At 39.8% G+C, this 13,479-nt stretch overlaps 1 protein-coding gene across 18 annotated transcripts in view; it reads left to right on the top strand.

Moving 5' to 3' along the window:
* ABLIM1 (actin binding LIM protein 1) overlaps nt 1–13,479 on the top strand; it is a 134,573-nt gene that overhangs the window by 63,218 nt on the left and 57,876 nt on the right. The window lies entirely within an intron of this gene.

Genomic DNA, 13,479 nt, shown 5'->3' with positions numbered 1-13,479 from the left:
TTTAGAGATGTTTATCTTTCGTTGTTGGTACTGATCTTCATCTCCCATGGCTGTCATAAGTCCCTTTTGAGCTGGAATCCTTGAACTTTGCATGATCCCCCTGTGTCATTACTGAAATGTTTAAGAAGCCAAAATGGAGGGGACCTTCCTTTTCACCTTGTCAGTGAGATATGAGGAGCAAAACTGTTATCTTTTCCCTATAGGAAACTCTGTTCAATGAGCTTTGAGCTCAGGTCTGGAGCTGGGCTGTATGTTTTTCAGTGAATAACTGAAAATAAACCTGAAAATGTTTAAAAAAATAAAAGCAGCTGGAAGTAGCTAGTAAATGTGGGTTACAGGTTCTCTTCTTTGTGTCCCAGCTACTACATATAAAAGTCTGCATCAGCCCTCATATGAGAATTTTCAGGTTTTACATTAAGTGGTTTTGTTCTGGAGGTCTCTGTGGTACAGTATTCAGAATATTAACCGGCCACCAGTGAGATACTCAGAACACGTGTGGACACCCGGTGTGTTTGTCACTGCAGCTACTAGAAGGAAGTACAGTTCTTTCATTAGCCAGAGTCTTAGTCTGCCTTCTTTGCAAGGTGAATCCAATTCCTTTGGAGACCCACACAGATAATTAGTGAGAACAGCCAGAGTTTTCCCTCGAGTAGGAAGACATGTTTCTGTCTTTCTTCTTCTGACCTGCTACCATCTGTTTATCTATTCCTGTCTACTGGTAGGTTTTGCAATTTAGTGTTATGTGTTGGTGACACCACAGTTGCATTCCAGTGCAGAAAGCACTGCAGGAGAGAAGTAATTGAATTTATGATGTTGGGAAACATAGAATAATTTAGAAATAATTCTAAAATTATTTTAAGTGTTTTATTTTAAGATAGGAGCTCTAACCTACAAGCAACGCAACCTATTCACAGTTCATGGAGATGAAAATTATAAAAGGGAAGGTTATTGGAATCTGTGGAAAGCTGGGAAAAATAAAGTATTTCTATCTGGAGCCCTTTGTGTAGTAGATGTGAATATGGCAAGGTTGAACTGATGTCACTCTTCCTAGCATCAGTGAGGAAGAAAGCTAGATCTTTGAGGGGATCATCAGAACTGGATAGATTAAGACTAAGGAAAGATTAGTTCAACTGAGCTAGAACTTGGCTGTTCATGATACTCTAAGCTAAAGTTTAGGTTATCAGAGATGTCGCTACCTGGGCAGAACCTTGATGCAGTCAGTTTGGCCCCAAGGTTAGTTTCTCACTCCATAGTTCTTACTCTTCTGATGGCTGTTTATAAGCAGAAGATGAGACAGCATTTTGCTGCAGCAATGAAATGTGTCCAGCCTCTTGTGTCTGCCTGTTTTAAAGAGTCAAAATGAGATTAAAAAAAAATTTCCATTTGACATAGCCCCTGCAGAATCAGAATTTGCTGATGAGTTAGAAGCAGACCTTTTGAATGATCTTGTCAATAATGGAAACATTGTTTCCCTTGGAAACAAAGATTCTGTTTAGACTAGAAATTTTATTTGAATGTTTGTGGCTTTCACCGATTGTCAGAGACATAACCTAAAATACTGCAGCAGAGGGCAGCAGTGGCTCTCAGTATGTAACTAAGCCCAAACTCCTCTAAGACCTTGCAGCTTCTGAAAGCTGACTGCTGTCTGAAAAGTGTAGGTTGGCCAAGTCCTTAGAAATTTTCACCAAAAAAATTAGTGCATTGTGCTCAGGGAGGCTATTCAGACTTTGGCTTAACTGCATTACAGAATGTATCAGCAGCCTGGATAGTCCGTGATGACTGTTCTGCAGGTATCATCAGGGAATGCAGATGAAGGAGAGATATGCAAATACTTTATGTCCTTAAGTGGTGCTTGAAAAGTTTAGAACACAGCCAACATTCAATAATCAGAGGAGTTTATCAGAACTGTAGGCTAGTTTCTTGGCTCATCACTGTCAGAGATGCACAGTTCCAAAGGGGCAGGATTAATGCCTCTAAACAGGACTAAAATAAGTCAGAACTTAGCATGAGAAAATCCTGTGTCAGCACGTGTATCCCCTTTGGGCAAAAAAAGTTAGTCTAAAGGATGGGGTCAGAGCATGACATAAATCCTCTGGTAATAATGGAGATGAGGGATCAGGAACAGCCACAGGGCCACAGAACAGGATGCCACAGTTCAGGGAGGGCTGCAGTCCTGTTTGAGGCAGGACAATTAACAATCTCCTTATCCTGTACAGGAAATCACCCACAACCTTTCAGTACACCTGAAGTTTTAATTTAGATGAGGATTGAAATTCTCCCAGGGGGATTACTGTCATCCGCCTTTGTTTTCTTTGGCAGTGTTCCTTTGGCAGATTTGGGGATTTTCAGTGATTTATATCATGTAGGTTGTCTCTTGTCCTGCTGTTTCCCTATTGGGAAGGAAACCACATTCTGGGTGCGAAGTAGCACAATTATAGGAATTGTCTACATAGAGATTATGACTGCCCAGCCCAGGTTATACCTACTAACATGATGTAAGAAAAAAACTTAAAACACACTTTGTATTTTGCCTTTGATAACAAAATAGTTGTAGTAAATGTCCTGCAGAAAATACACTAATCAGTATATTCAATTTTATTTGTCAATAAAATAATTCAGTATATCAGAAGCAGAGTATACTATCTCATCATCTTCATCCAGAGAAATTATTAGAGGAGATAGGAAGGAAGTATCTAGTACATTGTATAAACTTCCCTCTAATGGGTGATTAGCAGTAAGCCTTTGTAGTGTGGCTTTATTTTCTGCTTATTCTTATTACATCTAGGACAGCCTGTAGAAAAACTGAAGAGAAATTAAAGCATGAAACTTAGCTTTGGATTCACAGAGGCTGGTGCTGTCTATTTTACTGGTAAAATACTACCTTTTTTTTTTTTTTTTTTTTTTTTTAACTTTAAGAGAAGTTGAGATTTTTGAAACACTTCGGACTTGCAACTCCTGCTCATTTTGTCCCTCACTATGGCTTTGGCACTTCTGAAAAATCAGGCTCTCAGTCTCCTACACTGAGCAGCCAGCAAGAGAGATAGACAGTCCTGATGTGGGCCTAAGAGTTTTCATCTCAGAAGCAGCTGTGCTGTGCCCCTGGTCAGCCCTCTCAGCAAAGCTTGTCAGAATGGCCAAGGTTTGGGCTCAAACCTTGAGATTCAAGCCTTGACAGGATGGACTCCACCAGCCCACTCTGTAGAGGTGATCCCTCTGCTCAGTTAAGAACTGCATTACTAGAAAGAGAGTACTTATTTTGCTAATATCCACAAATCAAGGAAGAATGCTCTTTGTTTTTTTTTTCTAGGACGTAGATCTAACAACTTTCAATAGCCATGAAAATACACAAAAAAAATAGCATGTGCATTTAAGTCAGCTCAGATATTTTTGATGTATTATTTGGCACGTAACTTTCTGTGACAAATAGTCACAGACGATAGATGAGAGCACGGCAGCACAACAAATGTGGTAAGAGTCCAATGAGAAATAGATACTGCAGCCTTCTTGAGTGTACTGGAGTGTTTCAGGAAATGTTGTCAAGGCAACAGAGATCAGTGTTCTTCCTTGGATTTCTCCATTGGAAAGGAATTACTCATTTCCCATTAACTGATGAAAAACATTTTTAGCAGGCCATAACAGCATAGCATGAGTGAGGACTTTACTTTACAGACTTTTCACTAAGCTTTGGCTTTCGTAGCTTCAGAGCTTGCCCTTTGAAAGATGTCTGTCTAATGCTAATCCTGCAAATTTCTGTGTAGATGCGCAACTGCACAAATCTAAGTAAACTTCAGCGTGTATGTGGCCGTTTGAAAGATGCTGGCCTAAATAGTTTTTGTCTAATGTAGCTTTCATCTAATGTAGTTTTCATGCACAATATAACTATTCTTCCAGGGCTTAATTCAAAATAATTTAAATATTTGAGAAGCTTCCCATTGACTTCAGAAAATGGTGAATCATGCCTATATTCATGATTTCCTCTTTGCTTATCTAAAGGGTTTTACAGAACTTCTAAGTAGAATTCTTCTAGTTCCGCAGAATGAAGACAGGAGGGCAGAAACGGGTGGATATATTGCATGAAATCAAATAGAAAGCCTGAGAATAAGATCCAGGTCTTCCAATTATCACATTTTTTTGGCTGTAACTGATATGAACAGGATTTGATCTCATAATCTAGAGACAGAGATGTATATATCTGCTCTCAAATCCCTCCACCATCTTACTGCATTACCAATTTATTATAATACTATCTGCTTACTATTAATTGGTGAAGAAAAAGCCATTGTGTGATTTCTCCTGGCTGTGCATAACTCTAGTTCCTGTTCTGAGGGGTTGCTGCCTGCCCTGGGTTTGCTTCCTGTGCACTGTTGAAACTTGCACGTCACCTTGTAGGCAGTGGCACAGTGCCATTTTCACAGATGGACCTGGAAAGAGAAATGCCAGGGCACCAGGAGGTTCCCTCGATTTCAGCCAGCAAGGTCAGGTGAAGTTCTAGGTACGTTTGTGATATTGTAATTTATGCTGAGCTTCTCCTGATTTTATGGAGGAGTCGTAATTTAAGATGTGATGCTTAACATGAAGGAGGTTTAGTACTTGTAGATACTGTTAATTACCAGAATTTTGAGATGCTGCATCTGTGCTCTAACTCTGAACAATGTCAGTTCTGAGACACCTTGACTTCTGAAGTAACAATAAATGTGAGAGGGAAAAACCAAACAAACAGCAAAAGCTGCTATATTTGTCTAAGAAAATTGTATCCATATTTAGGAGGCAAAGCTTGTGAGCCAGAAGAGCTTATTGGTTTCAAGTGTTGTTTTCAGAGCTAGATTTAGAAACCTGTGCTGTGAGGGATTCATAGAAGTTTCTGCTTATTCTTACGATGTGAACGAGTCTGTTCCAAATAAATAAATAAATAACAGATGGCAGAAGAACCTTGCTGGTTCCCATACGAACTGTGAATGATTTATTTGAACAATGCCTGCCTATGTCGTTCAACTGTTGCTTTTTGCCAACACTTACCCGTGCTAGCATCTTCCCTCATGTGAATGTTAGCATTCAGATACTTCAGTTGATTGGCTTCCAGGGAAACTCAGTAGCCTGTATGTTTAAGTCATCTATTTTAGGAAGACTTAGGCTCATAGCTCACCTGAAAATATCAACCTTCTCTGCAAAGAGTGCAGAATTTAGTTAGGTACCTCAGCACAGTCAGGCATCTGGTCTGGGTTCTTAGAGCACTTTCTAGATTGAGGAGCTGTGTAGAGAACCTCTTAAAACAAACAGAGATTAATTTCAATTCCATTCAGAAAGGTTAAATGAAAGACTAGCATATATTCTTCTGCTGAATAAAGCATTTAGCAAGCCTGTTTTCATAGTAGCGCTGCAGGAAGTGTCACAAAATATGTCATTTACTGGATTTTAATGATGCAACCTGTACTGGTAATACAGGTTGATGTGACCGAAAATTCTAAACACTTTTTTATAAATGAAGCAATTAATGAACGGAACAAAGACTGGTGATTGGATGGATCGAAACAGGTTTGGTGGTATGTTAAAGTTGTAGTAAAATTATATCACTGAAGAATGTATTAGCATTCTGTTTTCATAGCACTAGGTGTCTACTGGTTTGGGTGTCTTACAGGCTTGGGAGAGACTTTTCTTGCAACCAGTATCTCCCAGTCACCATTGTCACCCTCACACACCATAATAATCCAGGGGGAAAGGCCTCAAAGCATATGAGAAGCAGCAGTGGAGCTCAAGTGCATGCTTTGTTAGTTCTGTGATTTGCTTTGTTTGTGTTTAATTTTACTACTGTTAGAATAAATGAGAAAACATTGACCATGTTGCTTGAACATCCCAGGTAAATGATAAGAAAAAGCAGAAGCACATGCTGTGGTCATTTCCCCTCTTAGTCAGCATTTCCTGCAGAGCACAGGACCTTTTCAACTGTGGAAATTATCTGTGAGCGATCAAATAGGGTCAGTGCACAGGGCCCATTGAAAATTCATAAAATGTTCCTAGAGTGTATCTGAAGCATGATCTCACTCCAAAATGTGCAAACAGGATCATAAGATACATGTACCAGTGTGAGAAGTGGCCCCAGCACCCTGCCTGCCTTGGTCTGAATTGGGCTAGAATACAATCTCACTGTAAGTAAGCGTTTCTGACAAAACAAGATTAGCTCCCAGGAGGCTGTATAAATTCTTCAGAAGCTGTGGAAGTAATATTTAATAACTTCTAGAGAAAGAGAGCACTGAGTTCGTACTCGGCAGGCGCCTCTCCCCAAGGCAAAAATGTTCTGAACTGTGTCGACATCAAATCGTGACACACAGAAGTGATGAGAAATGGTCCTGCCCCCGCCCGGGCCGGTGTTTCTTCCCCCTTTTCCTTTTTCAGAATGGGATGGCCGAATTGCTGCCCGAGTGGGTTTAACGTGCAGGGAGGGTTATTTGCTTGTTTTGGTGGGTGTGTGCAGGAGAGGCTGAGTGGGAGCAGAGGAGGAGTGAGGCTCAGGACTGGGTGCTGCTGCAGGCGCTGCTCTGTGAGCTGGTTCGGTGAGAGCACACACCGGCTGCACAGCGCTCTGCTGGGGCTCGGCTCCGAACGGAGCTGGAGGAATTCTGCCCACAGGGCTGAGGAGGGAATGGACTTGGATTGAAAAATTATTGTCAGAAGGTAAACGCCTTCCTGTGAAATTGGATATGAACTGGAAGGGGTCATGGCTTTCTGCGGGGAGGAGAGGGGGGCTGCAGCTTTGTGATGTGACTGAATAGCGGCCAGTGGGGTTATAGTAGGGTACTTGTACTTCTGTTCCTGTGCACCAGAAGAATTGTTTTTAAAAGGCTGTGTGCAGTTCTGTGGTTTAGATAAAGAGAGTGCGGTTTACATGTTTTTTTAAATGCCAGGAAGAGAGGAGAATGGTACAGAGCTTGGGCTGTTTCTGATTGCAACTGATTGCTGATGTATGGAGGAACAACACGATCCTCCTCTCTCTTAATTCTTGATATAGTTTTCTGGCTTTTTTAATCACTTTGCAGACCTGTTGCATAGAAATTAGGTTAGTGTTTATTTCCAGTTTCCCTGCCTATTTGCTGAGAAAGGTATTTTATCAGTCAGAGTAGAAAGCTGATTTTTGGTGGGTTTTGTTTGTTTGTTTGTTTGTTTGCTTGTTTTGGGGGCTTTTGTGTTTGTTTGTTTGTTTTTTTTTAATCTAATGTGGGGTTTGTTTTCATAAAAATGGGGAAATGTTTAATAATAACTCAGGATATGGGTGAGTGGTTCAGACAGGTTGTCTGTGTAGCTGAGCAGCAGCATAGATTTAACTTCATTTTAGTCTACCCTTCCCTGATGAAAAATATGCTACTGTAATTGCCAAGAACACCACACCATGCATAGGATCAAAAATCTAGAATAAATATACTTCCAGAAAAATAACATAAGTCACTTGATATAAAAATCTAACAGGATTTTTGTGATTTTCTCCCCTCTACCCCCATTAAAAGATGGAATTTGGCAGGAGGGATATCTGTAGTTGGGAAAGAATTGATATATAAAGATGACAAAAGAGTGTCTGAAGTTGACAGAGCCCTAACAGAAGTTCAGTTGCTATGGCAGCATAATCACAAGGCATTAACTTCTCAGCAGTGGTTTGGAAACCATCCTTCAGTCAATTTGAACATCAATAGGAAGGGGAGGAATGTTAAGAGGATGTAGAGATGGTGAATAATAAGAGCAGGTTGTAACAAGTAATTTGAAAAAATAACCTATTAAAGCTTCCTTATTGCCAAGGGATTTGTGAAATCTTGCAGGTGCTTATAAAATTGTGGCTTATATGTATAAATTGCTTTTGTGACTACAGTGTTGCTGATTAGAGTCTATATTTCCTAGCAAAGCATCATCAGTGTCTACCTTTTTGATATAGTCATATATTCTCTGGCGTGTTTCTTGCATTAAATATTACTGAAAAACTTCAGCAGACTGATCAAAATTCTTTAAAAATGACATTTCAGTAGAATCATTTATAGTAACATAAAGTTTCTTGCCACCACCAACAGCAGTTGTGATATAAAGCCATTGCATGTATTCCAGTAACACACAACAGACACTTTAAACAAGTAGCTTTTTCTTATCTTAAAGGTGCACAGAACACGTACCAGTTTTTAGGAGGAGAGTAACTTACCTGTATGAAAATTCATACAACATTGTTCATGTTACATAGCTTTATTAAGAATTGCTTGATTGTCAGTGCAGAACACATTCTGCACTTGGATCAGACAGCTTCAGGAAAAGCATAATACTCTATTTTTATTTAGTAGTCCACGTTGCTTCTTCTGTCCATCATTTAAAATTTTGCATTGTGCTGGTGCTACCTGCCACAATCACCCGCAACAGAGATATAGAACTGATAATGATCCCTACACCAAAGTATTTACACTAAAACCAGAAGTTCCTCCAGCATCATAGTCTCACTGGCAGTTGGGATGTGGTGACAGGGGAATGTGACAGTGCACTCTGCAGCAATATGAAATTATTTCAGCCAGTTACCTTTTGTTCTTTTTGCAGGATTGTGATCTTTCCTATTTTAAGTCCTGCTCTAAGTCTTCCTATGAGTGAAGAGTTTGTGACTGACTTCTAGAAGACCAGGATAGGGCTTATCTCCCGTAAAAAAGTAATTGTAGGGAAGAATGCAGCAATAACATGTTTGAAACTTGAGAAGTGGAGAAGAGCCTGTTGGGGCAGGTCTGTAGCTGTCACCTGCTTGTAACAGGCTCCATCCGGGTATTGTGCCCAGCGTGTGCTCTGTGAGGACTCAGTCCCTTCCCTCTTTTATCTGCTTCATTCGGGTGCTTTCCTGGGCAAGAAAACAAAAACAAAAACAAGAAAGGAAAGAAAAACAAATACAAGCCCAAAAGATATGTTCGGAATCTGCAGGGGCTTTGAAATCCACAGAATTAACACCTGTCTTTGCTGAGCAGGTGTTTTACAGATGAGGAAATATGATCAAATGAGTATTTTATGGATGATTAAATGTTTGAAATGACCACCTGGAGCACAAAATGGGTAGATTTTAATTACATGTTCACGCTACATTAGAAGATCATACAGGTCTAATAGTTCTTTGGATGGATACCTGGGATGAATGACATTTATTACAAGCCTTTCTCTTTTTAAGAGGGAAAAATAGCGCACAGCAAGAGATGCACCTTTTCATCACCAGTAACGCAGATACTCCAGCTTTTAAACTGTCTGTGAAGTTAGCCTGGGATTTTTTGTGGTTTGCAGAGGTCACTGAAATGAGTCTCATAAATCATTTGGATATAAGTTAAAATGTTAAGAAATTGACTTTTACAAGTGGGATTTGGAGAGAGATATTTTTTTATGCATGAAGATGGATTAACTGTTGCTTAGAGTACTACTTTAGAGTAGTACTTTATTTCTGTAAAGTAGTTGCATATTGTCTGGAAAATGTTTTTTTTCCTAACAATGGAGAGAGTAAAAACTGAGGCAGTAAAAAAATTTAAGAAGATATATCTCACCATCACTCTTGAACTCACTAGGCAAAATCATGGAGACCCTTTACTCATCTGCAAACCAAATGGCAGCAAATATTGTTATGTATCCATTTCTGCTTTATGTCCATCAGCTCTGTCCTGGTCATCACTACAGTAATAATGTTGGAATAGTTTTTCTGTGGTAACTAGAAATCTTGATATTTATATGGAGCTGAAGAAAACAGAGTATAGGGAGAAAACTCCTTGGGTCTTGGCTCTGACAAACATACTCTGATGAGATATTCATGCCAGCAAGGATTCAAAAAATGTACTTGCGTAGTTTTGTAGCTGTAATGGGAAATCACGTGTATCAGCAATTAGAAGACTGACAAATAGGACAAAAAAAAAAAGGACTTCTGCCAAAAAAGAAAATACTCTGTTTTTAGTATAGCATGTGTTGGTGGTCTGACATTTATTCATAGTTGTTCTGTTTGAAAAAGATGCAAGTATTTCTCTGCACTACCTATCCACTGTTTACCCTGATGGTCTTTGTTATTTCCATTTTAGATTTAGTGTAACATAAACTCTTTGGCCAGAATTAAAAAGTGAGGATTCCTGAGAAATGTCTGGATGTAGTCAAATCCAGGCTCATAACTGATATGGGTGATTCTGGAGTGACTGGGAAGAAAAGTATTTGAAGAAAATCTGTCCCTTCCTTAGGCTGTCATCTGTTGTTTGTTGTGACCTGTTGTTGGAAGAGGTTTCTGAAGGTAACAGGTAGCACTGCAGTTAATCAGGGATAAAATTCGTTCTTTAGACTTTTTAAAGCATTACCAGAGCAGACTAGTTAGAATAAGATCAGTTTGCTACAAGGGCTCTAGTCACTAATAGGAAAAGATCCCCTGCACAATTCACACGTAAGATGTTCCCCTGTTAGAATAATCTGTGAGTCTACCATGTACAAACTAGCATAAATTGAGTGTTGCATGTCTACTTTGCTTCTTGCAGGCTACTTTTGTTTTCTACTCTCTGGTTATTTTCTGTGGATGTACTGTGCCTGACCTCATGCTTAGTTCCTTTCTCCCCTCCTTTGGCCCTTGCAACTTTTATTTCTCTGTTGTTTTTGGGACACTCCCTCTGAAGTGAATGCAGATATCAGAATGGAGCCCAAACTTCGTTAAATTGCGTGCCAAGGCTTGCACAGATCCTGAAACATCCTTCTAACCGACAACTGGAAAGACAGTTCTGTGTTAGATGAACAAGAAAATTGGCTACACTTATTTAGATCCAGTGCTGTGCTACGTGGAGGTCTAACTGGGCTGGGAGTCTGAGAATGAGAGTTCTCTGCTTGGCTCTGCTGCAAGCATTAGTTTTGATCCAGAGTGAGTTGCTTAATCTCCCAAGCTCTCACTTGCTTAACCAGTTAGAAAGTGCTTTGCACTTGCCCGCTGAATTGGTTAGCAATTTTGTCTAGTGCCACATTGGGCTCTTCTGCCAACCTTCCCCACACCACAGAGCCCTCTCACAGTGCTGGGCTGTCAGGGTCAGTAGCAATTTTGGTGCTGATGCAGCATATCCAACCACAGAACTTCTGGCCTTGCACTTGAACTGTCTCAGTGAACCAGAAACCAGATCAACCAAAGCTGCCTTGTAAAGCCCCTGCTAGAACAGGTATTTTGCTGCTTAGCCAGGACAGGTCTCAGTGAACTGATTTAACCCAACTGGAAATTTTTCCAGCATAACCTGTGCTCCCTAGGAGCTGCCTGATGTATGTGTAAAAGCTTCTCTCTGTGTAATGCCCATTGTAATAGATAAAGGTCAGAAGCACTGCTAAAGTCATCTTGCTTGACCTTCTCTTTTCAAAATTGTAGCACTTTTCCCTAGAAACCAAATTAAAGCTTATTCTTTGGGAAATTATCCTGTCCTGAAGGCTGCAGAGTGATTATAAGGCCAAAAGTTTTCCCTCTTGCTGCTTAAATTACCTTTGCTTTTTAGAAACTTCACTTCATTTTCAGGTTAAATTCGTCTAATTTCAGCCTTTTGATGATGTCACAGTGTTTTCAATGGGATTGAAAAGCTCATGCTCTTTCCTGCTATTACCTCTCTGCTTTTAGTCACCTGTCATTGTGATCTAGTCCCCTCTGAAGCCTTTCCCAGAATAATGATTTGACTCCGAGTCCTTCAGGACCAAGGCTCATGTTGTGCTGATGGTTTTCCACTGAACTCCCTCCTGTAAATCCGCACATACACGCTCACAACTGATGTTGCAGTGGTGATGTCGCAGCATCTGCAGTCAAAAGCAAAAATATTTTTCTGCTTTTCTTTCTTATTCTTCGAATTCATTAAATGATGAGAAGACCCAGCCCTTTCAGGTACTCTGAGAGCATTTTCTGGAAGGTTATTAACAATGTTCCCCAGCTGCCTCTATCAGTTACCCTCAGTCTCACAGGGTGCTGCTTTCTTGATTTGCAGGCATTTTATGTGCAACCACTAAAACATACCTGCGTGGTTGAGATACCTTAAACAAGCATTGCCTTTGAGTCATCAGCAGACTTACCAGGAAAGGTTTTTAGTTATTCTAGTCTTGGCCAGCAGAACCTCATGCTGTGGGTGGAAGGAAGTAAGCGCTGAGGTATCTGGCTCAGCAGAGTCTCCCCTGCTAACACAGCCATCTGTCAGAGAACTGTTTAGCTATAGTTTTCTTGAGACTCTTTGAGTTCAAATTACTCAGGTCTCCTTATTTGTAAATCTGGACTCATGGCAAACACCATTTTAAAAAAGTCTTGCTCAATAAACAGTATCAAGCAGGAAAATATATATCTTTTGGCATCATCAAATACAGACCCTAAAGGTACATACCCTGAATGCTCCTGCCTTTTCCATGTCATCTTTCATCATTTTTCATTTACAGATCACTCAGAATCTTAGCCTGATCTATGGGGTTTTCGGGTTTTTTTCACACCATGCTTTAATAAAGATTTTTACTATCTTTAAGTACATTGTTCCTAGTTGTTTCTTTGGTCAATTTAGATTTCTTATTTGTTGTATTTATTTCTAATATAACAACTTAGTCATTGCCTTTTTTTAAAAAAAAAATAGTATTATCTCATTTCTTCTGATTTTTCTGTGCATCAGACATATGGACCATGATAATTTTTTTTGTTTATATTTTAGAACACAGAATTTGGGACATTCAGCAGGATGTCTTAAAAATTGCTGCATTTTTCCTTTTATGGTTACTTTAAGATCCACATGCATGTATAATTATATATGCATATCTAGCACTGCTCTTTATTTCTGTTTGTCTATATACGCAACCAAATCACGATCAGAATGAAGATAATTGCTAATATTTGGAATTGGTGAAAAGTTTTTTATGCTAGAGTGAGGTATAGTGTTTATTACCTGCTGGCAGGTGCAAAACTTTCTGATTTATTATATACTTCTGTTGGTTTTGGGTGTTTTTAAGATATGGAGGAGGTTTGTTACTGACTTTTCTAGCTAAACTTCAGCAAGTTGAAGTCAGCTATAGTTCTACTGACTGAGAAAATTTTTTCTAATGAAATAGACTAGTAATATCTTGAAAGACTAGTAATAGTTGTTCAAGTTCCTTCCCATGGTTTTGGAGCTGCTGTTGCATCACTGCAAATACAGCTGCAGTTAATGAGATCTGCTGATGCACATATATCAAGCTCTATGTTAGAAGCCTAGCCAGAGGAACTGGTTGAGGGACTAACAGTCACTTCATGCAGAGAGGTAAAAGAAGAAACAAGGTTGTGTCTCGCTCTTGAACTCGTATTCCTGATAACTCAGTGGTCTTGTTATCACCTAATGAAGGAAAGCGTGGAGACAGCTTGGGAAGCGGGAGATTCCAGGTGTTGCGGAAGATTGCGTGTTGTGTGCACCCGGTGCATAATCCATTCACAGGACTCCCTGCAGTCCCTCGACTTGTGCCATTGCGCTAACACTCAGCAGCAAAGCAGGCTCAGGGCTG

The sequence above is a fragment of the Empidonax traillii genome, unplaced genomic scaffold, assembly GCF_003031625.1.
Source record: "Empidonax traillii isolate 1590-97213 ecotype Southwest subspecies unplaced genomic scaffold, ASM303162v1 scaffold156:size1289327, whole genome shotgun sequence".
NCBI classification, from domain to species: domain Eukaryota; kingdom Metazoa; phylum Chordata; class Aves; order Passeriformes; family Tyrannidae; genus Empidonax; species Empidonax traillii.
The sequence above is the reverse complement of the archived record's forward strand: the minus strand, read 5'-3'. Positions and strand labels throughout refer to the sequence as shown.